General features: G+C 33.7%; 1 long non-coding RNA gene across 1 annotated transcript; it reads right to left on the reverse strand.

The window, feature by feature from the left end:
- LOC146762130 (uncharacterized) lies at positions 1-26,876 on the reverse strand. The gene is made up of 3 exons (XR_014943726.1): positions 26,814-26,876; positions 2,444-2,638; positions 1-1,003 (listed from the first exon to the last, which is right to left on the reverse strand). It is a non-coding gene; the product is annotated as an uncharacterized LOC146762130 (long non-coding RNA).

A 26,876-nucleotide genomic window follows, 5' to 3' on the forward strand; every position in this document is an offset into this window, starting at 1 on the left:
ACAGAATAATAAATCACTTAGATCATTAATTTACAAAAGCAAAATCATTGTGAAAAGACAACTTAGAGCCCAATTCTCAAACAGCTGAGGACTGTAAAGGGAAGATCAGTTATGAAACTCAAAGCATCCCACTAAAAAACTCTTTTAGCAAGTTGCTTTATCTTCCATGTGACTTTTTTTGAACTGACATCATTTCTTAAGAAAAGCAAATATAACAAACATACAACAACAGAACTAGAGATTTTAGAGTAAAAAAGAAGTGTGTGATTTTAATTCAGCTCTTTTTTCTTTGCTGTGCTTTTGTTAAAACCCTGTAACACTGCAGGCGATCATTAACCATAAGTGGCATTTTGCAGTGAATCATCTCCTCCACAAGTGGTCAAAACAACATCTTCACTGCAAAGGCAGAAATTCTATTCAGGAAGAGCAGTTGGTGACCACGTTAGGACATGGAACAGAAATATTTTTGCTTCAAGACAGGACAACATGTTGCAGTTGACTATTCCAAAGAAGCCCACACACTACAGACTAAAGTGTAGTATTGCTAACCTTTGAATCTGATACTCATTTTTTCCTTTTTGTTTCCCTTGTTGATTCATTTGTTTTTCAACTTAAGTTCCTGACCTAAGTCACTCAAATGCAAATACTGCAGTTAATTTCTACTACAGAATTCAAACAAATTTAAGATGAAGAAGAACCATCTATATTAATATCTCTGAGAAAGAGTACTTAACATATCATCCATCTCACACAGGAAAACAGATTAAACTTAACTACTGTCTAACTTCATTTTCTAACCCCAAATACAGTTCAAGTAATATGAAAGCTAAACTGTAACTGCTTGTTAGGGAATTGTTCCAATATAGAACATCTATTTTTAATGTTTATTTTTCTCTTACATCTTCAGAATTAAGGTGGAGGAAGTAATGTGCCTTACTTGTCCAGTTTCAGCCACAATTGCTTGTCCTACCAGAGGAAGATTTTTTTTCTGCTTTCATTTTACCTGAAAAAATAAAAAGAAGTTAAAAAGGGGGTCCAAAATGTAACTTTAAATAACAGAGAGGAAAACTGAAAAAAAATCCCTATACTATTTTGCAATCTTAGCTAAATTAAGGCAACAATTTGAAAAAAATATTTTCTGTCACTGTAAACATATATTGAACATTCCATGGGAACTCATACCAGTCTTGTCTTTGATTTATTTAGTGAGATGCTGGAACCTATTTTACAGTCATGCCACTGAATGTCTTCTAAAAAGAACAGTTGAAAGCAGGCTTTACAAAGGAAGATACATTAAAATTAAAATAAACAGAAGAAAATATCAGAATATCTGCCATTTCTGGGACATTAAACTGCTTAAATCAAAGGCAGGTTTTTTTTTCTTCTATCTTCATCCAGGCAAGATTTTCAGTGAGGGACAAGAATTTGCCCCTACGTATTTGAACACATGCTCTGAATGTCTCATTTTTTAACCATTAACACTGACTGGTCTGCAAAGGTGTCACTCCCTTCTGGAAGGCTGGTGAGGCATGAGTCATTTGTTGGCCTTCTATACAGAAAAGAATTTCACACTCTAGCTGCATTTTAGTTTTTATTGACAAAAATGTAAAATATGTAGGACTGTAATTGAGTGGAGCATGTTCCTCAGCTTAGCAGTTCAGTTCCATCTTTAGAAAGTAGAGAACTACTTCAGCATATTCTGTGGAGAGCTTGAGTAAAGCGAATTTAGGTTCCATTACCGCAGTTAGCTAAATCTATTCCTCTAAAAAGGAAAAGATATTCCTTTATTTCCACTTTATACAAAAGGAAGTCAGGAGGAAGAGACAAATGATTGCATTTTTAGAAGGGATAACAGGTGAACTTAGTGATTTTAATAGAAATCAGAAAACTTTGGAAGACTGGCCCTCAGATTCAGACCTAGTAGAGATTTAAACTTTTAAAATGGGATTTCTGTAGAACTTATCCTGCTTCAGAACTGGAAAATTCCATTCAGTTCTGAGGATCTAACACCTATCTTACTATTGTTTGCAGTTTCTAGGTGTTATGAAAAAATTTTTCAACAAAACAAATACATGTCACATAATTCAATCTAATTCAAAGAATAGGTAAATTGTTTTCTTATAACCAGATGAACATATAATTTGTGTAGTGTAGGAGAAAAAGTAGTGATGGTGATGAAGAATGATTAGTTTTGTGGAGGGCAACAAAGATGATTAGGGGCCTGAAGTAACTCTCTTGTGAGGAAAGACTGAGAGACCTGGAGCTGTTTAGTCTGGAAGAGACTTATGAGGATTGGTTGAAACTACTTTGAAGAACACCAAGACTAAAGTATGATTCTGAGATTTGATGAGGTGATCTTGGACATTTGCAGGCCTTTATGATCTTACTGCATTTCATCAGCCCAAAATGAAGCACACACCAGGTACATCAAAATAGCTCTTACCTTATCTGTAAGAGAATTTTGAGCCTCAGAACACAGAAGACATGCTGTCCTGAAGCTTCATAAAGCTTGGAGACATTCATGATACCAGCAATTCCTCTTTGGAGTGCAGGGACCACTGGGTATATCTGGCTTCATGCTATACTAGATGTCATCAGTAGAAGACAAGGAAAAATAGTAGACCAAATTTTCAGTCTTCTACAAAAGAAATTTTAGTAACCTGCTGTTAAAAACTGTAATCCTTGGGGGAAAAATCTTGACTCAGCAGAACAATGCTTGGAATAGCAGTGACATCCTCAGTGAAACAACTGGATACTGAGAAGTATCTTCTATTTACTTCTTTCAGAAGTATATACTACCCACTGGTCCAGGGTTGAGAAATCCTTTGTCTGAGGGGTGGATTATAGGTGCACAAGGCCATGGGCAATAAGAGAGAGATAAACTGCAAATGAATGGCCAGGAAGCAGTCTTTTCTGTGGGCTTATCTCAAGAAATGAGGCCATCTCATGGGGTGAGTTTGCTATAAAACAAATTTCTGGGCTAAAAAAATTAAAATTAAATTAAATTAAATTAAATTAAAACATAAAAATAAAATAAAATAAAATCTATAGAAATATTTTTATTATATAGAAAAGTTTCAAAAATATTTAAGTTAATAATAATGTATTAAATCAGTCTCTAGTAAACTTGAAATTGGAAATAAATTTTGAAACAAGTTGTGACTTTATACTCCAGCGTGAAGAATGCTGCAAGAATACTGAGATACTTTGTTTCAAAATAGAAAATGCCTTTCAAGGAAATTTAATCAAAATTTATACTGTCCTCTAAAAAGTTCACTTTTGTCACAATGCTTTTTCTTAACTGGTGCACCTATAACTTACATTTAGGATCTTCCAAAACATTTTAATTTTGAAGTTATATAGAAAATTCTGGTGCTAGAAGAGAATCTTTTGAACACTAAAAGCTTAAAATAGCTTTTCAAATTAGAATCAAATGCTTTAAAGTTTCCACCTGGATATGGCTGGGAGATTCTTTCATGAAACAAGTGAAGTGTGGAAAACACTTCAGATTTTGCTAAATCTGTACAAAGGATTGAAGTATCAAGACTTTCACAAGGAAAAACACTGCAGCATAACCACCTGATTATTCAACAGTGATTTATTCAGTCTATTTACACATATAGATCATATGAGATGCTAACTCTCTGGTAAAGATAAGCTTATTTCAGCAAAGGATGCTGGTGCCTGAGCACCTTTTATTTATACTAGAAGAGCTACTGAAAGATGAAAGGGTATAAAACTAGAGGACAGAAAGCAATGCAATCTTGATAACACAGACTAAATAAGTACTCTATCATCTCTCTCCCTCTCTAATGTAGAAGGCATTTAAGCTGTAGTTTAAAAGCATTTTCACACCACCATTCCTTGGAGTCTTCAAACACACAGTACCTACCCTTGCTCAGCCATAGTTCATTTCACTATAGATATCCAGAAAGCTAATAGTTTCCCTGGAACTTGCTATAATTTTAAGCTTGTGTACAATATGTTAACTAATTACACAGCTCCCAGATATTTGTAACATGTAGCACAACTCTGAGATTGCATTTAAATGAGAGACAGGCATGACTACTGATGTGTTGTTTGTTAGTGCTGCTCAGCAAGGAAAATGCTACATTACACATTGCCAAATTCACAATACTTCATTGGTTATGCTTCAGAGATAACAGAAAGCATACAACACTTAATCAGTGTTCACTGTTCCGCAGGCTATATTAAATAATAATAATAATAAACTGAGAAGTACTTCAGGAAAAAATAGACTACAAAATTAATTACAAATTGCAAATACGATGCAAATGGATGCAAACAAGACAAACAAAATATGTATTTTTCTACCAAACATGGACTTGATATGAAAAACCCAGATTTACTGAGAAACGAGGGCCCACAGGTCAGGCCACATATTATCCAAAGTGGTTCAAAACTAGAAAAAAAGATCAGGATATCTAAACATGAAATACAAAACTCCTTAAGCTGTTTATGTGATTTCCATTGATAAATATACTCCAAATACAATCTCAGACAATTTAGAATTGTTACATTTTATAAATATTCAATTAAAAACTGTTGAAAATAATTATTTAGGATTCCCCCCCCCATTTTTGGAAATGGATGCCCACAAAAAAAAAAAATGGATTATTGAATTTGAAAGGACTAATAATGAGATCAGTGCAAACTATTGATAATGCTACTGAGTGTGGATTTGTGGGTGGTTTTTTTTTCCTGTGAGTAGAGGTAAAAGCAACCAGATAGTCATTTTACAACAAAAGCTCCTTTTATAAAAGCTGGAATTTAATAAATATATTCAGTCAACAGTTATAAGTGAATATACATGTTTTCTAATCTATAGATTAAATATTTATCAATATATATTTTTAAAAAAAGGATATAAAATAATAATTCATCATTACTGCAGCAGATAGCATTCTTTGCCTTTTCAGTTTAAACAAAATTATGATAGATAATAGGTAAAATATGATAGATGATTTTGTGTTTAAACTTCTGATATGAATTATTTAATTAATTGTTCCTATTTTATGCTAAAACACTAAATATATTCATAGGTCAATAGGTATTTTAGTAAGAGTATCTTTTAAATTTAGGGCTATGTCATCACCAGACTAAATTAGAAACTAGACAATTAATATTTAACATCCATTAAAACATCTTGACACTTGTAAGCTTAACCACTGTCCCTCCAGTAATGGTTTCATGAAACACCTGTTTGTAAATTACCTCTTAATTTTCAAATAAATGGATCACTATTACAACTTCACAGTGAAAATAGATGGCAAAACCTCAAAGAAAATATCTTTTTAGCAACACAAAAGAGGCCCATCTTCATGAGAGCTCCAGAATTTACTTCATGCTGATCAAGTCAAGAAAGAACGACAGAAAAACTAGAGGAAAATCTACTAAGATTTATTTTCAGAACATGTCTCAAAACTGATGTGGATTTCAAGCTAACTTTAAAAAGATGACCAAAAAACATTCCAGGAAGAATTGGTATTTGCCACAGAAATTGAATTTCATCTTGAAGCAAGAAGCAGCTGTTACTGAGAATGTATTTACCAGGTAAATGCATGAAGAAAAGAGATTCTAATCTGGCATATGATATTACTGAATTATTTTTAAGATGTCGGAAGAACAAAACAAATTGGCGGAAATGCAAGTTGTTGGAAAGAAATGCTGATACAGTGGAGAAAAAACATTAGAAGAATGCAAAGTTAACAGCACCCTTCATAACAAGAGTGAAGGGTATAAGGCATTCAGTGAAACTTATCTTCAAGATTGGGAAGAGCAGGCCTGAAGTATAGTATAAAAAAGCTATTTGCTTTCAAGGATGAAATTCCAGGTCAAAAATATTGAAGAGCCTAAAAGGTTCGGAAACAAAACTGGGAAAGTGTAAATGGCTATAACTACTTAGAACATGTGCCTACTTAACCAAGATTTCTTTTCTACATTTGAAAAGTGAACTGGAAAATCTAAGGTAGCTAAATGTATTCTGTGCCAGGAAAAAAAGTTCTAATCTTCTGTGTCTTAGATAATAAACAATATATATATATATATATATATATATATATATATATATATATATATATATATATAGTATATATATTAATAAAATCTGCAGAAATAAAGTCTGATTCAAAAGCAGTATTTTTGCAAGCTCTAGTACTCAGTTTGAAAAATTGAGGGGAATAATCAACTTTAAACCCGCCTCCCTTCAAAACAGAGATTTCTAGTATGTTATTTAAAGTCCACAGGCCAAATTGTCTACCACTTAACTCTGACTTCAGAGAATCAGCAAAACTGCAGCTGCAAAGAGTAGAAGCTTACTAGGATGAAAATTTCTTTCCAACTATGCGGTTTTGAAAGATCCTCACATCTAAGGCCTCAAAAAAAAAAAAAAAAGAAAAGAAAAGAAAAGAAAAGAAAAGAAAAGAAAAGAAAAGAAAAGAAAAGAAAAGAAAAGAAAAGAAAAGAAAAGAAAAGAAAAGAAAAGAAAAGAAAAGAAAAGAAAGAGAAGAAAAGAAAAGAAAGAAAAGAAAATGATGAACTGTGTAGAATTGTAGAATCATTTGAATCAGTAGGGACCTTTAAAGATAATTTGTACAAATCCCCTGCAATGAACAGGGACACCTACAGCTAGGTCAGGTCACTCAGACCCCCATCAAGCCTGACCTTGAGTGTTTCCAAGGATGGGGCATCCACCACATTACTGGGCAACATGTTTTCATGCCTCACCACTCTTACTGTAAAAAAAAACTTCTTCCTTATATCCAGTCTAAATCTCCACTCCTTAAGTTTAAATCTATTTCCCCTTACCCTGTCACAACAGACCCTGCTGGAGAGTTTGTACTCTTCTTTCTTATAGATCCCTTTTAGATACTGAAAGGCCACTCTCAGGTCTCCTGGAGCCTTCTCTTCTGCAGGCTGAATAGACCTAACTCTCAGCCTGTGTATTTCTGCTTCTAACCAATCTACATTTCTTCAACGTGATACAGGACACTTAAGGGCATACTAAACTTCACTAAAATCATTGAAATTTAAGCACTTGTCAATAATTTCATGAATAAGGACTCATACATATGCAACAGTTTTATTTCTTTTAACTGTGACGACTTCACAGTACATTTTCAAGCTTTCACATATGAAGAACCACTAATATCAAGAGCAAAATGTCATTACTTGCTTACAATTTCCCCTCCTAAGAAATCTTATAAATTTTACTTCTACATAACTTTAGTTTCTGGTGCTTTTTTTCATTGCTTGCTTTGTTTATTTTGTTTTAGAAATGTAATCTAGATTATTGTATCATGTCACAGTCCTCCTATGTCATTGTCTATCAATTAACTCTGAATTCAGAGAATCATCAAAACTGTAGCTGTAGTGACCTGAATACTTTTGCTTTCTGATGTGTTCAGTGCTGGATTATGTAATTTTGTTTCTGTATTTCTGTATACATAAAAATAATAGCTGATACACATGTGAATTTGAATGCCATACTAAAAAAAGTACAGAAGATGGAGTGAGAAAGTAAAAATGTATTCACGACACAGGAGATTCACAAGGTTCAGTAGGACAGCTCAGTCTGTTAAAGAAGCTCAGAGTTTTGGATAATTGCTTAAGAGTTTTTTTGGGTTTTTTTCTGAAGAAATTTAAATATCATTTTCAGAAAGAGCTCAAGCACAGAGAGACACCTAATAGAATTATTACTTCCCAGTTCCCTCAGAAAGGTTGGAGCTGAGTTGAAATTAAACTGTGGGTGACAGTTCAAATGCGTAATTTTCATTTTTTGTGTCTACAGTAATTTAATTAAATGATCATAACTGTGGTAGCTTCTCTTTCAAATGCTTAGAAAAATCTTACAGATAGAATTCGTTGTCCAATAAGGAATTCCCTTAAAATAGCATAGGGAAAAAAGTCAAATAAGGCAAACAACCAGTGCACTGATTTGCAAAAGGGTATCCACATTTGTTGGATTGCTGAAAACTGTGTTAGGGACTAATGGAGAACATCAAGAAAAACATATGACAAAGTTGAGTGACATTCAACATCTGGGTGGCTAAAGAGCAAAGCTGTAAGAAAAACAAAGTGATTGGCTGGGGTACAAAGATCCTGTCAACGTGAAAATAAGTTAAAAAAACAATTTTACTCTTTAAATTCATATTGAGGACAGTGTCATCATGATGTAACTGAACTCATGAAAATCAAATCAATCAATTGTTGCAGCACTTTGTGGAAGAGCAAGAAGCAGAAAATAGGAACTTGACAGACTGATCTACCTTTGCCCTGATGTTAACTTGTCAACATTTATAACCCCAGAAGGGTAAATCAGACAATTTATAAATTATTCTTAACATTGATGACAGCTGCTGTCCTTCTCACAATGCTTGCAAAACTCACTGACTTTATTTCAGTATTACCATTATTACTAAAAAAAAAAAAAAAAAAAAAAAAAAAAAAGTAATCTAGCATCATCTTCAAGAGATAGATTAAAAAACCAAACAAACAAAAACTGTTATAAATCCAGAATGAAACAAACAAACAAACAGAAAACAAACAAACAAACAAACAAACAAACAAACCCCCCCCCCAAAAAAAAAACCCAGAACTGTCGTGAAACCTTAAGCCTTCTGGGACATAGGAGCTTCTAAAGACTGCCAAAAACAGTGATAAACTACCTCTATCATTCAAGGCAGGAACAATGCTACCAACATTTCTGATCTGATAGTGAAGTCATAGAATTATGGAATATCCCAAGCTGGAAGGGACCTACCAGGATTACTGAGTCCAACTCCATGTCCTTTCTGGATTGCTCATTGAAAGAGAAATAAAATATGTGAATATTTTCTTTGTCCCCTTTCCAGAACCCAGGAAATACTGCACAACAAAAGCAATATTTTTTCTAATTTTGATAAGACAAAATCTTTCAGTACCTTCTGATGAATTCTGAAGTGTAGAAAAGTCAAGAGTTAACTGGAAAAACTCTCAGACTCAGCCTGGTTTGCTGTAGTGTGGCTAAAAGATGAAGGAAGACGAAGGTGAGATTCTTAGCATCCTAAGTCTTTCAGCCTTATTGGCTGAGTGGGCTGAAGCCTGAAAAGAGAGGAAGTCTATCAATTCCTGAGTAAGGCAGGGGTCTTTCAAAACCTTGCAGGTCTTTCAGGAGTTCAGTATAATCTTCAGTGGCTATAATGCAAATCATTTTTACATTTCTCTTACTGAAAAGTGCAGCTGTGTATTTTAAGGCTTTAGACACCTCAATCCAGTGTGCAGATATATTATTCATTTTACTGCTTTATTTCATTTCACTGCGGCATCTGGTCAAGAACTCAGGTGAACAAAAGGTTTCCAGTTGGATATGTAGCATACGTAAAGGACTTTTGTGTTTGTTTTGTTTTTTTTTTTTTGTAAATCTTAGATAAAGCATTGTGAATTAGATTATTATGTCTTTAGAGGTGAAAAGAACTGAAGCAATTGAGGAAGAGAGAATGTCTAGGCATGTTAAAGAGCAATATAATTAGGAAGCTCTAGAATTTACAATGTCCAAACAGTTTGTTGAGGAGACTGGTAATGAGCATGAAAAGAGACAAAAACTTTGGAAGGATAAGCAGCAGAGATCGATATGGAACACTAGCTGTCAAACTACAGAAAGTATTGTAAACCACTGTTAGAAAATTCCTCAAACATTACTCAGAAGAAACAAAAAAAGAGTGTCTGTATGTACGTATGTGTCGACAGGACCCTAGCTCATTAGAGTAAGAAAGAGAATGGGTAGCATTGTATATAAGATAAAGCAATTCTTGATGCAGTTCTTTTGCTGCCCTTCTTACAGAAGACAAAGATGAAAACTGTATTTGGAACTTGCATGTAAAAGGTTAGATATTTATCCAAACAAGTGAGAACTGCTAGTCTAGAAAATATACAGAATGTAGCATCTAGCATTTGTGAGCTGGTTCTTCAGTTCAAGCACTGTACAGTTTCTTAGTGATGAATGTAACTGGTTTCTTCTTTATTCCCTGTAACTCCTAATTAAATTCAGGTCTGTCTGAAGAAAATACAAAAGCATTCCCTCAATAACTAGAAATAATATGAAATAATAGAAAAAAAAAAAAGGGGGGGGGGGGGGGGGGGAGAAACAAACGTTCTCATAGTAAAGAACAAACACAGGAGGCAGCGTGACCTGTTGCCTGACAGGAACAGAACAGGCTAGGTGAATTTGAATCCATATGGAATAGAGAGCTTTGCTGTCTGGAACTGATAGTATTTCAGTCTCCCCTTCTAATTCACCCCCCTCACAGTACCTTCCTACAGAAATGCCACAGCCTCCTTTCATAGGTAAGAAGTTATCTGAAAGCCTATTTGGTAACATTTAACAAATATGAACAGTAACATTCTGGATGGACACTACATTCTGAAGAGTAACAACTGCAAATTCTTTCATTAATTACATTCAAACAATCAAAGGCAATCACATACAGCACATCCAGTAACATATTTTCCAGAATAAATAAGGAAATAAATGCACCCAGATTCCTGGTATGGGATTAAGCAAATAAAAAGCTACAAGCATTTGCAATCCATTTTTTTTTTCAGTTGAAACGCTAATTTATGATGTTTGGTATAATTAAGCATATGAAAACATAAAGATCTTTCTTATACTTAAACATTTTCAGCCAAGCAGAACTGGGTCTTCATTGGCCGTGTTTTGTAAATGTTGAACATCAGTCCTTTCTTGTATCTTTTTTTTCTTTCACCAACTGCTGAAGTCTTCATTTACACTGTGCAAATTACCCTTAGCAGCAGGTAGGAAGCAATCAGCAAGGTGTAGTTGGCAATAGGTCTAATTTTCATTACAAGATGGAGAGAGCCAGGGGACATGACATTTGTCCAACATAGTCCAGGAGGTCTTTATTAGGAAAATTGACTTTGGACTGTAGTCTTTCTGATAAGACACTGAAAGAAGAAATGTAGAAGATAGGTGCATTTTTTGTTTGTTTGTTTGTCTGTTTTGTTTCTTTGTTGTGTTATAGTAGTTGTTTTTTTTTTTAATTTAATCTTTTTCTTTTCTTTTCTTTTTATTTTTGTTTATTCATTAGAATAATAAAAACACAAAATTACAAAATACAAAATACAAAAAATTTTAAAATGCCAGGAAATAAATATGATTCTCATGCTCTTGGTTACCCTGAGCTTATCAGAATTAAAAAAAAAAAAAAAATCACAGAAAGTCATCAATGAAGCCATCAGCAACAAACATGGAAAAAGAAATCATCAGGGGTTTTTTTTTTGGATGAAATAAAATCCTGGTTAATTATTTCACTCTAGTTAATGTTTTGAAGAAGTAATGGTATAAAACAAGGATTTTCCGGGGGACAACTGACAGATGACACAAGACTGTGATACTGTGTGATACTGTGTGTGATTTTTTTATTTTTTTATTTTTTTATATTGAAGTAAAACACAAAACAATAAAATTCAGAAACTGAATGTCCATGGTGTCTCCTGAAGTTGATTTAAGCCCCCTGAAATTCTTAATTATCTTTTAAAGATGACTGTCTCCCCTCTAGAGGATCAGTGGCTGGAATTTTCCCCATTATGTCCTGTTATTTCTTGTTTCAGTTTTCCTTTGAATAATCACTCTGGTGTCTCCCTTCAGGAAGAAGGAATGTTGTACACTTTAAAGCATTAAGTGAATGTATTACAGGGATTTTGTTTTCACTAGATCTGTAAATACAAAGAACTCTTTCAAACAAATGAATGCCCAGAAGGCTGTATTTTGTTTCCTTTTAAATAATACATTTGATTGCTACTGGCCTTGGAACTAAGTTTCCTACTTTACCCTAAAGTTGGAATGCAGCTACTTTGTTAACTTTCAGAGAACTAACATCTTTTTACTCTTACTCAAGCAAAATTCCCAATATAGTCAATGCTATAAATTCAGATTTGAATGTAGACTGTAGCTGCTGGGTAAAGGTGTTGAACTGTATATACACCTTAAGACATTATTATTTATATGTACCTTTAATATAATGTTCTCAAGGATATTAATGTATTCATGTATATTTACCTGAATAGGATCCCTGGAGTATAGGTGAATAGATGTGGGTGTGTTTGGTTTTTTTTGTATGTAGAAATGAAATACCAGATTGATTGTCTGTATAATAACAGAGCATTGAATACTTGTCTTCTGAATGTTAGGTTAACATTTGAATAACAGGAGAAGTATTCAACTATTGTCAGTAAGTTATACATCTAACTTAAAAGGGAGAATAAAAGACTAATCCTCATCCCTACACACAACATACATGCCTCTCAGATGTGCAGGAGGACTTACACAAGCTTCTCAAAGAAATTCTCTCTTGAGGCTTTTTGATGGGCCACAGAATTTCAGATCTCTGGAACTACAAGCAAATGACAGCTAACATAAATGCATGGAGAAAATGAGCACTGAGTGGATAAGTTGTAGTGAAGCTTTTTTTTCCTAAGCACTTTTATTTAAAGTCTAAAGGATTTAAAATGAAACAGATCTCAAACAATTGTATAAAGCTTTAAGATTAGTTCATAAAAACTCAAATGCTAGTGTGACTGCTTATTCAATATAGTTTGAGACATGGAGACCTGCAAAGCTGGGGTGGGGAAAGTGAAAAGAAGGAAGAAATACTGAAGAGTGGTACTGACAGTGATCTTCACAGAAAATCTCCAATTGGAGAGAAGTACCCCTAAGAGTTGATTCAGTCCAGAAACAATGATTTGGTCATGATTTTAGAAAAAGAACACTCTCAAATCATTTTTTTTTCTTCTTATACTACAGAACAATGCATTTCACAGAGAGTACTTAATTACTCTTTTAATCTCTCTCAAATTCTATCTGAAGTCAACCATATGTTGCAGAAATTCATGCTGTGAAATACTGGACCACTTAAGGATATAATGGTCAGATGTACTGACTACATTGAGAAAACAAGTTGTCTTTTCACTTTGTTTTAATTGATTTGTTTATTCCTATATTTTCCTTTAATTATCTGTTTTCACAATCTTACTGCCTAAGTTTTCACATAGTTTTATTAGGATCTATGTTACAAAGATCAAAAAAGAATGGAGCACAGTTACCATTCTTCTATCATCAGTTTGCTTATATCTCCAAATTACACTAGCTCTTCATGATTTTATGGAATTACTTCAGCAATATTAATTATTATATAATAAAACTTCTTGCCATATCCATTCTCCAAAAAAATTCCTTCACATATTCCATAAATACAGTAAATATTTCACAATCCAGGTTTAACAGTTTCAGAAATCCCAATCATAAGTCTTGAAAACAAAGAAATTAAAGACAATTATTGTGAAATTAACTGCCCATAGACAAAGATTATATTACAGGCCTTCAACAGCTTCACTGACTGAGCTATGTTAAACAATCTGCAGTCCAACCTCAAATCCTCATCAGATAATAGAGAGGTGTGCATTATATTCTCCATACATTTATTGCATGAAGTAAGGGAAAACAGAAAGAACAACAGTATAAGTTTTTAAAATGAAATTAGCTTTCCAGCTTATTATTTTTTTGTAGCACTGTATTAACTTGAGTGAGCTACACTTGAAATTATACAAGTAATTCTACAAAATGAACCAATGGCATAAATTGTAATAATAGCAAAACCTGATAACTTTCCATTCTATTTAATTTCCAGGGGAAAATGATTTCATTTTGCACTTCATGTCAACAGATTTAGGTTAAAAGCTTTTTTATACTCTTGAATAAGTGCAGCAAATGTTGCTCTTTGCTTTCATATTAGCTGTGATGTCCATCTCTACTGTAACATACCTCTTGTACCAGTTCAAGTATCATCCCCCCATGAAGAGGCAGAAAGGCAGTGAAATTATGTAAGCAAGTCTTTTCTGAAAACAAGCAGTGCTGGAACAAAGCGAAAGCAGCAAGTAAATCTATCCTGATCCACTTCTGCTTTCTAAAACTTTCTCAAGTTCTGTGAGATACAAGAGAAATGCAATTAAAACAATTCACTAAGTGCTTTATTTGCCACCTGCCATTCATTGAATACCTGCTGGTAAAAATGAGTTTTTTTACTTGCAGATTTGCCCTGATAGACTGGAAGTTCGTGAGTGCTCCAGGAGCCACATGAGAATAAATATAGATTCAATCAAATCAAATCAAATAAAAAGTGAATTACTTTCAGGTTGTCCCAGGGATATTTTTGTTTAACAGAACCAGGATAGTATATGAAGGCACTTTTGTTAAAAAATGTGGAGAAACTTATACTGGATGACTCTACTATAATATTTTTTTACTGTACAAATGGCTAGCTCTTACAATATTCAAAAGTTGTTTTTTTGTTATACTGTTGGTTTTTATTCCAGAACTCATGATACAGAGAAGCCTATAGACTGTTATCTTCATTAAATATAATTGTCATTTTCTGAGGGTTTAATATATGTATTTGTGGGTTGTTTGTTTTTGACCTACTCCTATTTTTGTAACAGCAGACATACTGGCCAATTTCAACAAATATGAGAGAAGAGATCCCAAAAGTTTCATTTCATGGGCTGAAGTAATCTGAGGTATTCATACTCCTAAAATTCCTCGTCATCACTTGTAGTGTGGTCATTAGATTCACAAGACAGTTATTTTACCTTATTTTCTTTTGCTGAGTTCCACTAGTAACATAAGTTGCTATATATTTGGGAAAAGAAAAAATAACTTTTTACTGGCCAGTACTGAAAATGCCTGAGGTTGGTGGCCCTGCCTGTGGCAGGAGGGTTGGAATCTGGAGGTCTTTAGGTCTCCTTCCCACCCACACCATTCTATGATTCTGAAAAGCCTATTCCTCACTAGAGAGTGAGGAGAGGAAAGAATAGAACAGAAATCATTTTCCTTTATTTCCTTTGTTTATGGATCTCCTTGTGAAAGAATCGGAAAGTAGAAGAGCAGGTAATACCTATGGCAAATCCCAAGGTAGCTGAGAGTGCAAGATTTGAACAAGTCCAATTTTAACTGCTAATACAAACAACTAATTACAGTACAGATTTATTATTACATTACAGAATGCATCTGTTTAAATGCATCTTCTTCCTTCTTTCTGCCTTGTGTGTATTGTTGTTTTTTGTTGTTGTTGTTTTGTTTTGCTTTGTTTTGTTTTTAATAATGTGATTATAGAGGACAATTAAATGTCCTAACAATGCCAGGCTCTGTTTAATTGTTTGCTCTTTCAGTGGAGAGACGATTATAAGTAATTCCCACACTGTTTACTAAAATTCACTTCATCGTTTTGATCAAAGATATTGGAAGATCTGCTATGGGATGCATAACTGTATACCATGAAACCATGTAATCAGATGTTGTAAAACAGAAACACTCTCTAGCTGTTGAAGTATATGTATAACTAACAGTGACTATTCATCCGGCCTGATCACTGAATTGTTTAAAATTCAGATACTGAACACACGGCACAAGTCACCTTAAGAACAATGTAATTAAAGCTTAAAAGCCTTCTTGTATCAAGAAAATACAATTCAACCACACTAGTCAATTCTCATGGTTTTTACAGTTTCTTGCAGAGCTATGAGAAGTAAAGCTAAAAGTACAGATAGTATCAGCATCACAGTTATGGTGAAGGAACGACTATGCATGTAAAAGCATAAGAATTAGATATCTTGGTTTACAAAAATTTTCATTGTCTTTTTAGAATGTTAAAGGCAGACATGATGTGTAGACAATAGTTAATACCATTCTGATACAGATTTTTGATTTAATCCAAATACTTCCAAAACTTAAGAGCTCAAAGTCAGGCTGAAAATAATGGCAACAGGTACTTGGCATCATTGACAAATGAGAATTGTTTGGAAAAGAAGTCAGAATTATCTAAGTAAATTTCATAAACTAATTTATTTTACGTTAGTATTCTTCTGAACCAATTTAACTTGCTCAGTTCATAATGTCAGCATTTACAATGTCAATAAAAATATAACGTTATACTATAATGTTGGGCAGAGTTTCATTTCAGTAAATCAAAGAGATGCCACATTTTCATTTCAGCAAGTCATTCCTAGTAAAAACAAGGTCATTATAAAGTCATTCTTTAAAGAGACTGACAGGAAGTATATCTAAAATGACCCTGTAAGGATTTTAACTAGCATGTAGTAAAGACATGGGTAGAGTCTAAAATGGAGTAGAGATGAAAAATGATACTTTATCTAGTGAAATATTTGAAATCCACAACTGTCTCAGTTTCTAGTTCTTCAGTAGAGAATGTTAAATAAAACCTAAGCTGAAAACAAAGAATTATTGTTCACTCTACCAGTAAAATGTTAAATGCTTTTATGTGGACCATGCCAATTACATCAGAAAGAAATGCAAAATAAATATTTTAAAGCTACAAGTTTCATTTAAACTTTGGGGGGAAAAAAAAAAAAAAGTTTAAAGTTTTTTTTTTTTCCTCTAATGAAATGAGCTCTTTACATATAAATTATATTGTAATAACAGAGCTCCCTGGTGGAAAAGAGTTCCTTCTCCTGCTGGCAAAAATTAAAATAATCACAGATGGCTAATGATCAAAAATACTGAGTGACAGCTCTGAAGTACAAGGCATAGATAATATTCTCAGAGCTACAATTTATTTATACTTAGAACTGGCTTTAGGCACCCACAAAATCTGGGTTTATGATGTCCTATTATAAAGGAGTTCTTTTAACCACCACTGCAGTTTCTGCTGCCAGGGTTTTTCCTTAAGACTAAATTGATCTCCATAATAATTTCACCAATATACTTGTGTTTCAGTGAACCAGTTATTGGAAAGAATCCTTTATAATTAACTATATTTATTCAAACCTTAAAGACATGTTGACTCCATCCTTGCATTATACTTAAATGTGTATTTTCTTTGGAGCTCTTAGAAACTGATTTACTGCAGAAGTCAGTGAGTGCAAAGAAAGGGTCCCAAAACATTTTAGTTTCCTGCATTTGAAGAATGGACTAAAAAGTGTCCTGTCTTTTTGATAGTGTAAAGAAACTTACCAGGTCTCATTCCCATTTATGTTAATTAAAATGCTTAATTGATTTCAAAGGAGCTAGGTAAGTTTGTTGGCAATTCTGGTTATCTCGGATATTATTTATTATCTTAAAGTTCCACCAAAAACTGTGCTAAAAGCTTTGTAGAGCAGAAACCTATCTGCAATATCAAACACTGTCAGTGTTGTAGGCTTGCAATTGTTCTTACTTTTCAGCATGCATCCAACTTGCATCACCATATGTTTCTAAGGGGAAGTTTGACTTTCTGAAGTGCAATTTCCAGCTTATCTAAACTAGAAGAAAAAATGGAGTGAGATTCTGGATCTACTGGAAATGTTTAGTAATAAGAATGTAGGTTTTAAATACAACAAAACATTACCTTTGGGTATTTGGAATATATTCATAGAATCATGGAATGGCTTGGTTTGGAACGGACCTCAATCAAGTTCCACCCCCCTCTGTCACAGACAAGGTTGCCAGCTGCTAGATCAAGTCCTAGATCAGATTGCCCATGAACCCATGGAAACACAATGTGGCAGTAGGTCTGTAGAATCATTTCTTCCTTCTCCATGTAGCTTTCAGCTACACATAAGATGGCTCAGAAAAGACAGTTTTTTTCAAACTTCACTATTGATTATTATTATAATTTATGGTTTTTAATAAGCAACCACAAAACACATGCACATACAAAGAGGGAGAGAGAGAAGGTCCTAACTAGCTACATAAAATTACACATATTACTAGACAAAGAGAATTCATAAGGAAGCAATCTTCAACATTAAAAACAGCAGGAAAAATGATAGTCAGAGCTTGCACTTGCCTAGTTTTTGCAGTTCATCTCCATAAGCACCCAAACTTTCATCACCAGATTGCAGAGCTCACAGATGTAATTGCTTAATAAACCTTTTGATTTTAAATTAACCATGAATTGTAAAGTCCAGCCATCGACTTTAGTGCTGACAACCAGTAGCTCTTCTGGCATGGTGCATAGTTTCAGATGGTTATATTAATTCACATTCTTTTTTATTCACATGTCTGACTGGACCTCTGCTGTATGAGCTGAAAGCTCTGGATATAAGGAGAATCATTTATCAACACAGCTGCTGTTATGTCAGGATAATGTAAATTTTACAATAGCAGACATGGAACTGGAGTGATAATTAATGCAGGAACATTTCCCAATGTAGACATTGCTACTGTAGATAAACTGAGATTCATTTTAAGTAGGAATACTTTCAGCAAACAACGTATTTCCTCCAAACACAAGTACAGTTTATAAGTTATAGACAGACTTTGACTTACTGGCATTCCAGCAGTCACAAAGCATTCATCTGCTAGCTAGATAGATAGCTTCCTATGGCAAAAGTTGGTCTACTAAACAAGATTATGCAACTTAATTATCCTTTTAAAAAAAAAAAAATTCTTCCTTTTATTTCTTTTTTCTTTTTTTTCCCCCTACCTACTTTTGCTAAAACACGTGTTAGGACTTACAGGACTTTTAAAGAGTATATATTCATTCTACCATTTTTGAAATTCAGTTGTAGCCAAGTGAAATATTTTCACAACTATTTTCACTGAACTGAACAACAATAAACCAAAATTAGTAAAATTATTAAAAGCATGCCTGAGGCAACAGAAACTTTAGTGTTAATTTCCATTTCTTTCAAGTGCATTTGATGAATGATGTGACAAAAGAATCCTAATTAAAGTCAAAATCTTGAGTATTAAATAAATTAGAAGTGCCACTACATTCATCTTCTACAATGATAATACTGCCTCTTCTGCTTCTTCTCTGTGCCCTTTTGCTTACATCTGTGGTAGCAGTTCAGCAAAGGGCACTACCAGCATAGACAAGGCAGTGGATACTGTTCCCCCAAGACAGAGAGATAATAGGACAGACTGCTGTTTCTTTTCACGGCCTTCAGTTTACACATAGAAAGCCTACCTGGAACATTCAAAGTGGTCTTAGGAATTTCTTTTCCTCTCATGACTTAAAACTTGATGAGTAGTACTGCAGTCTCTACTGCTCAGTAGCCCTGTACAAGCTGCTATGTTTATGGTCATTAATCTTTTATTTCTTTTATTACTGGAGAATCATTAAGTACATATATACTTGGGGTAATATATAATCCTAATGGGCTGAGAAGGCAACACTGAAGGGATGAAATTCTATGGCTTGTGTCACACAAGCCAGGCAAGACAATCATAAATGACCTTAAAATCTATGAATCTTTCAAGGAGCTGCCCAATTCAATAAGCAGACTGGAACATGAATTATGATTCCCAGGAGACATCCTTCCCCTGCTACCCTTTTGTTCCAGAGAGTAACTCTGAAATACTTCAGGAGATGTTTATATCCCCAGTGTGCCCAAATAGTAGGCTTATCTTTTTCCATTTTTATTCCACTACTGTTTTCCCCTCAAATACACTAAAAATCTGCCAATTCACAAACAAAACAAAAACAACAACAACAAACCTTGTGCCTTGGTGTCTCTAGCTGCCATTTGTACTAAGGCCTGTGACAGCATCAGTCCTAAGAACAGGCTGTAGTCAACCAAGAATTCAAAGGCAGCTATGGACTCCAATCTTCCAATTTTTACAGAGGCTAATGATGGGAGCCTATTAGAGAAAGTGTGAGGACATGACAAGCATGTAATAATTCTCCAAATAATTCTGACAGACCACATCAATTTAGATCATGATGTGAAGTTCATGTCTTAATATAGCTCATGATGCATTGCATATATGCAGAACACTCATAACTTCTCTGAAATGATAGAATATCCTGTCACTACACAGGCCACAAACACACAAGTTGTTCTCTTTTAACTTATCACAGTGATACCCCACTTCCTGACTCTTAAAATATATGGGGTTTTGTATTTTCTAAGGACAGAAGAGCCAGAATTTCTATCTTCAAATCTTGGTTCTATGAAATAATTTTTTTTCAGAGGAAATGAAACAATCATCTTAAGGAAAATGATAGATTGTTTACTTATATCTTGTCTGATATTAAGACCTTATTTGACACCCAATTTAGCTAGTGAATTCTAATCAGCTACATTTTTTAGAAATTACTGCAAGTAAAAATGCATCTTGTATGTACCCAGAACATAATTTTTACAACTCTTGTCAGCAGATGAATTTTATACCTTGATTTTATCCTGCAAATTTTGAATTGGTCTTCTAGAAAGGGTTTCCCTTGATCCTAACTTTACTAGCGATCATTTCACTGATCATGGTGTGTTGTTGGACTAATTATCTTCTATAGGTAGGTATACATACATATATATATGTATATATATAAAATTAATAAGAGAGATGTACTGTACTTGTACTCTTACTGACTCAAAGTTATTTATTCAATTGCTTATGTTGCATATGGAAACTGAATATGTGTACCACTAGCTCTTCAACTAACAGTGAGATATTTTCTTTCAGTTTCACTCAAGAAAGGGAAAATTTGCAACACATCTCTAATACTATGCAAGGAGAAAAGAATTTATCTTCACGCTTCTCTCTCACACAAACATATGCCCTGTGATACAGGCATATGACCTATATTTTCTTGTATGCTTTTGCCAGTCATCAGGTTTGCATATTTTTCTTTCTTTTTTAAATGTATATTTGTGTTATATGGAACTTTTTACTGAAGAACAAGGTAAGCAGTAATGGTTTCAGAATGAGCAATCCAATCTTCAGAATTTAGTAGTATAGGTATCTACTTTGTAACTAAAATGTGAGCAAAAGCCAGGACTTGTGAAAAGAAACACAGTAGATGTTGGAAATTTAACCTACCTATTTCATACAGTGTCCCACAGAACACTATATAGTTTAGAAAAGGCCATTGCAAGATTTTGTTTCTTAAGACTTGAGCAGGTTGCATTTGGTCTCCATCATCACTTGACTTCATTATCAGTGACCTTGATACATTCTGTCACTGTCTACTGTGATCACTCGGGATTAAGTGCACAAAGTTTATTGACTTATATACATGTATATGAATTGTCATCTCTGGATTCTTAATAATTGATTGTCAAAGCACTTTTGCACAATGCACCTTGCCTTGTTGGCAGAACAAGTGCCAATATTCAGCTGCTTTTCTTTGGAGCATGTGAGCGTCAACAAGAGTGATAAAGCGTAAAAGCACAAGCTTGTCAGTAATGACCCAGTTGGTGTTACTCAGAACTCTTGTCTAAAAAATTTAGAGAAAACTTTTTCAAGTTTTTCACTGCTTTTTTAGTACGTGTTCATTTTTGTTGTTTCATAGCATGAGGCACGGCCATCAGGAGAAATCTAAGTTTGATTAGTGATTTTTCAAAGGAAATTATCTCCCTGAAAAGCTAGAGAAGTAAAAGATAGTCTTGACAGTATTTCCAAAAAAAGATAAATGATCTGAAAGGATTTGTAAGCTTCCTATTCTTTACTGATAGGTATTTCCAAGCTAGTAGTCTCACTAAGGACTCAGGTAGAAACTAGTTATACTAATCACACTTCAGTTATATTTCTGTATAAATTAGTTAATAAAGTACAAATTAGATCAAAAATTCAATGATGGAAAACATTTTTCTTCTCTGGGAAAGACCAGATTTCATGCAACTAGTGGCCGTGCATGTCAATCAAATTTAGAAAGTGAGGGTGACTGAATGACAATTTGAAAAAAATCATTGCATGCATCAGAAAGGTTACCATAGGTTGATGAAGACAGGTTTTTGTGTGTGTGTGTGTGTGTGTTTGTGTTTTGGGTTTTTTAAGGCTTTAAGACACAGCAAGGCACCTTTATGTTATCAGGGTATCCTGCAATTATAGTGAACTGACCATAAAAGAAATCTGTAACATACTGGACAGAGTGAACTGCTCCTGTTGTTTAATGTTTCCCTATTCCTCTGCTGGTAACTTTTAACACCGCACAAAGGGAAATTTGGATCTTTTATCAACTACTTCAACAAAGCAATCCATTTAAATAATGTGTTTGGAACTGTAGTCTATGGAGATAATCAGCAGCTTATTAAACTTAATCATAGCAACACATTAACACTATCATCTGGTTTCATGTTGTCTAATTTGCAGAACAATGGGGAAGAGCACACAGCTCTTAAGACTGTTTCTAGTTCTTGGAACTGCATAAATACAGTGACCCTCACTTGAAATGTCAGAGACTTTAAAAAGCTGTATCATATGATGAAGGAAGAGAGTAGAGAAAAGAGAATCATGTAATCAGAGAGCTAGTTAAAAAGTAAACACTTGTTAAACCTCTGGACAAAGTGAGATCGTCATCAAATAGAAACCTAGAGCACAGGATAAAGGTCAGTTACCTTTTATCATGTTTGTCTAGCTTCAGTTAAACTAACAAGCAGCAGCATGTGCTTAAGGTCATAGTTAAGCACTTTTGCCTTGATAAATGTGCTCTGTATTCAGTGCCTCCCTTTCAAGAGCATGGTCATATTGGAACTCTGATCTACAAGAAAACGGCAGACACAGAAAAGGAAGCAATTTACTTGGGAACAGAAATGAAGTTACATCTTCACTCATTCATTTCAGATGGTAGCAGGAAATAATAAGTCTGATAATAAAATAACAATAAATCAAAACTACAAAAATGCAGTGGATAACCCTCAAAAATAAAACAATTTGCTTTAATTTGGAGGAAGAAAATTGGAGAGTCTATTTTAAAAGTTTAGTTCCTTTTTAGTTCCATGAAAAATAAATGGGAAAAACATTATTTTTGGAGATGATTTTAAAAGTTCTTGAAGATATGAGAATATATTAGCTGGCCTAAGAGAGCAGAAGTGAAGCAAGATAGCTGGTTAAAAAATAAATAAATAAAACACGTTATCAATGGAACTTTTGATAAAATTATTTTTTTCCACAAAACAGAAAAAAAAAAATAGTTCTAGAAAAACTGCAATATATACCTGAATAATATTCCAAGAGAAAAGAATGAAGTTCTACTTTGTGTATTTTGAAAATAATTTTCCTAACACTGTTTAAATGTAAAATTAAAGTAATGATACCTATAAATTTATAGTTAGAACAAGTTCTGCTACATCAAATTAAAGAAATCCTATCTCCCCTGCCTTTTAACTGAATTGTACCATTACTTAATGTGGCTTTAAGTGTATAATGCAACAAAAATTGTCATTGAGTCACAGGAAGAAATGCCTTCATTGTATGATTTACACACCATGGAAAAGAAATTGCAAATTTAAATTGGCCAGAATGTTTACATGGGATAGAATTCTGCTATAGGGAAAACTTTTTAAATGATGCCTGGTTGTAACTATTTATGTGGTAGAGAGAATAGTAACAATATGTTTATGCTTTGACATGTGTTCAAAAACAGTTTGCTGCAAATCGCAGCTGAAAGGAGAATACAGAAAACTCTTGTGCTGCTGCACTTATGAGGATCTAAAAACAAAAGGGACTAGATCTCATTTCCAATAGATAAACTGGTCAACTTGAAAAAAAAAGTAAAATTAGAAAAACATTGAGGACCAACTTTTCAGGTGTCAAACAGAAGTGAGAAAGTGCAACGTGCTAGAAAAATGTTTAAAAAAAAAAGAAAAATGGAAGAAGCATTAACGCTCCATCACAACACAGGTTTCATATATTTGAAAATTTCTTAAAATATGAAATTAGCTCAAAACTGCAGTACATGTTCTGATATTAAAGGAGCTGAAAGTAATATGGAGAATATGTCACCAAAACTTTACTTGATACATCATAATGATTTTGTAATGGAAGATTTATTGGAGGAAGAAGAAAAATAGCATAAGAGTTTTAAGCAGCACACAATCAAACTGGGAACAGTAACTGAGATTGATGGGGAAGGACAAATCTCAGGATTCTGTGTAAATAATGCTAAAGCCAAAATGAAGCTTAAGCCAACTGTCCTTGACAGAAAAACAGTGACATTTTGGAGAAAGAATTACTTCAGCGAGACCTCATTATTTCAAAAATACAGATTCACAATTCTCAAGATGAAATTATTGCCATTTTGCTGCATGACTGGTACAGCTAAAAAGAGCTCTACAAAACAAAACTTCTCCACATTATCCTGATAGCTCCAAGTCTCTCTGACTCAATAACAGTGTTTTTCTCCTGTATGTCATGGCCCTATCAATCTTAGGTCATATTTGTGATATTGTAGTAGCCTATCTGATAAAGCTGTGTGGTGACTCAGATTCTAAAAAGTATAAGAAATAGTAATGCATATGGGCCACTGAATATGATTTAGGCAGAAATGTTTCACAGATACTATACATAACTCAATGACCACACAAGAAATATTAGCTCATGCTAGAAAAATAAACTTGCAGAGCTAGGTCTCTGGAAGCAGCTATCTGTCTACAGTTATGTATTTATATCTTCAAATTGTTTCATGATAATGCTCATGAATAAGCACAGGTTCACATTATTGAAAACTGTATCTTCATTTTACAGCAGTGATGAAATTTGCAGCTCGTAAGGCTGAACAATTTGAACATTACTGAAACTAATTGTGCTGTGAACAGCTTCCATCGTTAGTGTACGTATGCTGGTCTGATCTGAAATACTGTGGAAAATGCATCTGATTATGCAGTACTCTAGGCAAATATTGCCCATAAACTTAAGTGACTAAGATTTTATCTGAACAGCAAGCACTGAGTAATAAAACTGGAATTAGTTTTCTGGATGTTATTTGATATCTAACACTATCAAACTATGAAAAAATTTCAGAGTGAAAACAAAAGCTGATTTCATCTCTTATACCACTTGCCTTTACCATACATTTTACTTATGTAGTTGAACAATATCAGATTTGATAAAATTCTAACATGACTTAACAAAATAAAGAAATCATGTTTTTATTCAGTGTTTATGCCATTATCTTAAGTATCATGCACACTGCCATGCAGTGGCAAGACCAACTACACTTTAGCTTAGTTTCAACATAAAAATTAGAAGGTGTTAATTTTATTACCACTCTGGCAATGTATTTGAAAGGATATTAATGAGCATTAATGTCATGCTTACACAAAAGAATTCCGGATGTCAGAGTGCTCTTTTATCTGCTTTTAAAAAGTACCAGTATGGAACCGAATAGAGCTATGTATTTTGATAAGCTTTCTGTTAGCCAAGGACTGGATACAAATGAAAAGTCTACCTATTGTACTCAAAGATCTTAAGTTGCATTCTTTAAATCTGATGACAAAAATTAATGAATTTCAATGGAAATTTTCAAGATTATCCAGAAAGAAAAAAAAAAAAAAAAAAAGAAAAGAAAAAGGAAAAAGAAAAAAAGAATTAGATGGAATTGAACTATTTAGCTGAAGAATTTTTCAGTTGTCAAGACAAATGTTGCTTGAGAATTTATTTGGATTATTTTAAGAAATCCCAAGTAGTCCGAACAATTAATTGGACAGAAATCACTATGAAACTATGTTTTCTTTTACAGAATGCTTCATATTTCTTCCTTAACAATTTTTTCAGTCCCCTAGAAGAGTGACTTCAACAATGAATTAGATGAGAATGGAAGATTCTGCTTCAGAAAAGAGAATGGCAGCTAGACAACAGAAAACAGATGCCAATTATCTTCCAGTGTCTGCTATAGAACAAAACATTTTATGACATTTACTTTGCCTTAGCAAAGCTGCAGTTGATGTCAGAGAAGCACCAGTCAGCAGGTTCTGAAAGCAAGCTCTCCACAGCCCAGGATCTCAAATCATTTCTTACACTTTTCTAAAGATGACAGGATGAAAAATATTACTTTCTATAGCGTAGCAACAAAGTTAGATGTATTAGCACGGTGTTGAGTAATCCTGTCTTACGCTGCGAGACCAGGCTCACTTAATAGACTAAGTGAAAATAGAATTTGTGCTGCTTAGACTTAGGAGCCACAAAATGGGATTTCTTTTGTCACACATTGTACAGGGAAGAATTCAAGCTGCACAACAGAGAATAAAACTAGTCTTTTGCTGCTGTATTATCTATCTTTATTTGGCCTGAGTAGCTATCATCTGTAAAGTGGACTAGTCTGCTTCTGTTATCCAAAGAAAAAATACAGGAGTTAGTGGTACTACTTCAAGGTTAACTTAGCAGTAATTATTGAAAATAAATGTTAAGACAGACAAGCAGCAAACAATTCTCTGAATCTAGGCTGGCACTCAAAATCTTTAATGTCATTTGAAGGTAACTAACATTTTTATGTAGCAAATATTTAAGATGATTACACTGGCAAAACATGGCCTACTGCTTATGATAAATCTATGAGCATGAACTATACAGACAAAATGTTCTACGGAGGTGGAAATTATACCAATTTTAGGCAACTATGACAAAACTTCATAGCAATTAACTGACTAGATCTTAGGTTAAGAGCAAAGGATAACTACCCAAAGCACTGTATCTTGAGCAGTGATGGCAATGGAAGGTAATATAGTTTAACAGATTTGGCTCAAAGGTGTATATACAAGAGGAATACTACATGTAAATACATGATAATTAATGGAAAAAAAATCATATTTATTTATATCCAATTTTAAAAGAAATCATATGCCACACTGCTGCAATTTCTTATGGGGAACATCTACTTTCCATTAAAAAATATATATAAAATATCATGTACTTTTTTAAACGAAGAATTCATTGTGATAGTGAATGTGGTGAAGTTCAGATATTATTCAGTGAGGACAAGTATTTCACACTAGTCTTCATACACCTGATTCATAAAAGACTTCTTTTGAGGCATTTCGGATCACATCTGTCTTTAGTTTAAAAATCTTCTGCAATCTTTTACCTACTACAGCTCCATCAAGGACTATCACTCACATGTGCACCTTCAGCTCATTCTCCTCTTTCC

Source organism: Coturnix japonica, chromosome 2, assembly GCF_054131305.1.
Source record: "Coturnix japonica strain WE chromosome 2, WE-NBRP24, whole genome shotgun sequence".
Taxonomy (NCBI): domain Eukaryota; kingdom Metazoa; phylum Chordata; class Aves; order Galliformes; family Phasianidae; genus Coturnix; species Coturnix japonica.